The sequence below is a fragment of the Triticum urartu genome, chromosome 5 (assembly GCF_003073215.2).
Source record: "Triticum urartu cultivar G1812 chromosome 5, Tu2.1, whole genome shotgun sequence".
Lineage (NCBI taxonomy): Eukaryota > Viridiplantae > Streptophyta > Magnoliopsida > Poales > Poaceae > Triticum > Triticum urartu.
Genome location: NC_053026.1, coordinates 191,846,724 through 191,851,504, shown reverse-complemented (window position 1 = coordinate 191,851,504; position 4,781 = coordinate 191,846,724). Strand labels below are relative to the sequence as shown.

Sequence of the window (4,781 nt, the reverse complement as noted above, 5' to 3'; positions counted from 1 at the left end):
AATCAAAAAAATACCAAAATTCAAAAAAAATCTGAATTTCGGGGATACCAAACCTGGGTCCCCGATCTACTCCGTGTGAAATTTCATGAAAAAAATACAAGAAAACGTATCCGTGGCAAAAAAGACAAAAAAAAATCCTATGTATAGAAAAATATTGTTTGGATGGATTTTTGTTCGGACATTATTTCGTTCGTCACGGATACGTTTTTTGGTATTTTTCATGAAATTTCACATGAGGGTAGATCGAGAACTCAGATTTGATATTCCAAAATTCCAAAAAAATTAAAATTTCTTGGTATTTTTTTTAGTGAAATGTTCGTATGGGGTGCGGAGCACCCGATAGCTCCAAATCCTCATTCCTAGTTTCCAGGACTAGTTCTTATAACATGTGCACATTATAGACCAGCATCACATAGGGTAAGATTATGAGAAGACAACGGATTCAGGCAACCAGCATACGAGCAGCATAGTGACAGTGGCAATTAGAACCATCTAACAATGGGATCGAGCATAGAGGAAGAAGATTGAAGCTGAGAATGAAACAACCGTGGGGAGATATGGTGTGTTGAAGAAGATGGCCGTTTTTATGTGCATGAGGAAGGAGGAAGATGACTGTTGCTGTGACAACATTGAGGAAGAGAGAGAGCCTGTGCATTAAATTCAACCAGGTGGTTTGGGAGTTGTTAGGTGAGGACGGCTCCACCACAGGAACTTTGTGCGACAAGGGCAGAACCTTGTGGACTTTAGCTCTAATTTACTGCACAATGAAAAAAGAATACAGTGTGATAAAGCAGTGAATACAATGCATCTATTATAGTGGGTGAGGATCCCGATGCGATTGGATGTGCGAGATTTCAGTTAGCGTCGTCACCGTGTGCTCCTATGCAATTTCGAACGACAACCACACGCGCTTAATTTGGCTCTCTTTTTTTGTCGGCGGATGGATGGATGTGTCCTTGCATCCGCATAATAGGCTCACTCCTTTTTAAAAAAAAGAGGTAACCCGACCTCTATCGAGAGTCATATATATGAACACTATTCTGATCACGGGATCAGAATAATATTCTGATCACAACATGAACTTCCTGAGTAACGCGCCTAACCTTCCCCGAGTACTAGGTTGAATTTCAACTAAAAGGTGTCCAAATGGGGCTTGCGATATACCGTTGGATAGCTATGGACATCAGTATCCTTTTGTACAAACCTCTCTCACAATAATTTTTTTAACAAACCTCAATGGCGAGATCATGATTTTTGCGTTCATCGCGAATGGATATGCACTGCGTGAAGTAGTTGAACTTCTGGGGCATGCTTATTTGAATGTCACTCTGTTTTTTTACATGTAATTGAAGGTCGGACGTCTAGCATTAGAGTTCTCGAACTTCACTCGGAGAAGCACGCGAACTTCTTGCAACAAACGTTTTAGGCTTTTAGTTTTACATTCTTTTATCCTCACCTGAAACGCATTCCGCGTAGTAGTTGAACTCCCCACTTCTGTCACTCGCTCGTTGGTAGTTTTTGCTCTTGGGTCGTGATGAACTTGCATTTTTGCAATTTTACTGCCTGATTTTTTTGACCTGAACTTTCTTCAGTGCTAGGTTGAACTTCCACCAACATTGCCCAAATGGGGCTTGCTATATACCGTTGGAAAGCTATGGACACCAGTATCATGACCCAGGTTAAATTTTTGGCAAAATATGAGCGGTTTAATAGCAGTTTTGAAAACCGTTTTTTCTTCATACAAAAAACATGAATCATATTTTCAATCGCATTTATAAACCGTTTATTAGAATGAGGCAAATAATATGGCGTTGGAAAGCTGCTGCAAAACAGCTCCCTCCATATGTTGAAAGTTTTCTCTAATTCCCTATGGTTAAACAATAATGAGGTAAATTTCGTAAAAGTTTTTCATCTGAAATTCATTCAGTGCAGTAGTTGATTTTCATGCTGTTTTCATGTTGAACTTCTGTGATGTTTTTTCATTTGTAATTTTCTCATCCATTCATTAGTGTTACACAAATGATATTCCTTTTGTACAAACTTCTCTCACAATAATTTTTTTTTAAAAGCACTTGCTTAATTTTTTGAACCACTTTGTGTATTTTTAGAAATGGAAAAAATTCGAGTATTTTTAGTAAATGTCGAACTTCTTGGTTATTTTGAACTGAACTTCTTGGTTTATTATTTAGTATCGAGGAAAATCTGAGTTTTTCATGTACATTGAACTATTAATTTTTTTAAAAATTGAACTTCTTGGTCGTTACATCTGAACTTCTCCTGTACAATACTGTTCGTTACACCTAAACTTTCAAAATCACCTTTTTTTTATTTTGAATAAAGAGTTGCTTTTTATTTTAATAAACTTCAAACTTCTATGTTAATTTAATTTGAACTTCTTAGTTTTATTCCAAAATAATATGGTTTTTATATAAGCACCAATTTTTTTAATTAAACTTTTTTGGACTAAAGCTATTCTCAAATTGCACAAAGACACACATTATCAATCACAAACTTTCTCAAACTGCTCACATGGTTCTCAATTTTTTTGGACCGAAGCATTACAAATGAAACAGATGAGCGCACACATATCAAACAGAAGTTGTTCTAAAAACAGAGAAAAACATCTAACTGAAGCAGCTGCCCAACATTTTCGGTCATCAGGGCTCCTCAACAATGTGTTGTTGTCAATCATTTGCCGAACATACACACACATATGGCGGCTCTCTTTATCTTGTACTCCTAATAAAATTGAAATTGTTGCTGCTAGTACATTGGAAGTATACCATCAGTCTATTTTGAATCGGCATGGAGGCTTGTCATTAATCCAAGGATCGAAGGCATATGGTAATTAATGGTGATTGACACGCTGAGAAGTACATGAGCATTTTTTATACTACATACTGTGATTCAGAGAATGCTATGACTGTTGAACATATCCTTGAACTGAAAATGGCCCATATTATCTTCCAACATACCACTGATTTGAAATATGTGTGAATTTGTCCATTAGTTACTAAGGTTCCTGACAAAAAGATCATCCTTTTATTCATATTGCAAACTGAATCATACAAAGGAAACAGAGAGTTTATCTTGAGATGCACCTGCTGCTACCTGTAGCGACGAGAGAGAGTGGGAAATTCAGCAAAGGGTGTGGCGACCTCTCCTTGTGGAAATCAGATATGCACCTGCTGCTTTCAGTTGCTCGTGCTTATGCTTGAGTGGAGGGCCATGGCTGTGCTAGATAGGAGCGGCATCGGTAGAGCGGTGGGAGGGAAGGGGCAACACCGAAGGCGACACACCAGCGACGGATTCGGCCGCAGCTCTAGCTGGTGAACTTCGTGTAGCGTGGCAGTCGACCTGCAGGAGCATGGGGAGACCTGGATGGGATTTGCTCCGTGGTGGGGCGATGCTGCAGTGGGGATCTGGCGGCGCCAGCACAGGCGGTCCCTGGAGGGTAGTTGGCTGAGCCTCGGTCGTCAGGAGGAATTGGGAAGCGGTGTGTGTTCGCAGGGATGTTGGCGCATCCGAGAAGAAGAAGAGGAGGCGGCTAGAGGCATGCCGGAGAGGAGGTGCCGGGGCTGGGGGTGGCGGCGGGAGGTGTGTCGGAGAAAGGTACCGGGACGGGGGCGGCGGTGCCTGGGGTTGCAGGTGGCGGCGGCTCGCGAGGTTGCCGGGGGCGCGTCGACGCCCGGGCTTGTAGGCGGCGTCGGCTCGCAAGGTTGCCGGGGACGACGGGGCTCGGGGTTGCAGGGGGCGGCGGCGCCCGGGGTTGCAGGGGGCAGCGGCGCTCGTGGTTGCAGGGGGCGGCGACGACCGGGGTTGCAGGCTCGCGAGGTTGCCGCCGGCGGCGGCGGCGCGTTCAGTGGGTGGCACGGCGCGGGTGGGGAGTTCGGGAACGCCTCTTCGGCCCGAGTTGTGATCCTTATTCTAATCCCGGAATTAGAATAGTACCATCTAATAAAAATTATATTCAATCTATTCATCTTAAATCATGGCAATATAATGGACATAAAAAATAATAAAAATTATATTCAGGTCCGTAGACCACCTAGCGACGACTACAAGCACTGAAGCGAGCCGAAGGTGCGTCGCCGTCATCGCACCTCCCTCGCCGGAGTCAGACAAAACTTGTTGTAGTAGACAGTCGGGAGGTCGTCGTATTAAGGCCGCATTGGACCAGCGCAGCAGAACAGCAACCGCCGCCGATGAAGAGTAGCGTAGATCGAAAGGATCTAACCTGAAGAAACACAAACATAGACGAACTACGACCAAATCCGAGCAAATCCATCGAAGATAGATCCGCCAGAGACACACCTCCGCACGCCAACTGACGATGCTAGACACACCACCGGAACGGGGGCTAGGCGGGGAAGACTTTATTCCATCTTCAGGAAGCCGCCGTCGTCTCGTCTTCCTGAACAGGACATAAACCCTACAAACTTTAAAGAAACATCTAAAAATGAAGCCCTCCCACCGGCAAGGGTTGGGATCCACATCGCCGCCATGGCTTTAAGGCCACTGGAGACAAGGCGGATCGGCGGCGGCGCCGACGAGAGGCAAAGAAACCTAAGCTTTTCTTGGGGAGTCATATATTATTAAAAATGTAAAATTAAGAAGCCGAACAATATTGATCTGTAAACAAAGCAAATAAAACCCGAGGTCGCATGCCTAGTGACAATAAACCCACCAGATAGCCACTAACTCTATGATACAAGACAAAATCAAAACGAAAAATACGCAACTCCTAGTCCATGCCTTCAAGAAGAAACCGCCGCACGTCT

General features: G+C 43.7%; 1 long non-coding RNA gene across 1 annotated transcript; it reads right to left on the bottom strand.

The window, feature by feature from the left end:
• Positions 1–2,558: 2,558 nt before the first annotated feature.
• On the bottom strand, positions 2,559–3,907 carry LOC125555813. Its single transcript, XR_007304880.1, has 2 exons — positions 3,102–3,907; positions 2,559–3,022 (listed from the first exon to the last, which is right to left on the bottom strand). It is a non-coding gene; the product is annotated as an uncharacterized LOC125555813 (long non-coding RNA).
• Between the last annotated feature and the right edge of the window lie 874 nt (positions 3,908–4,781).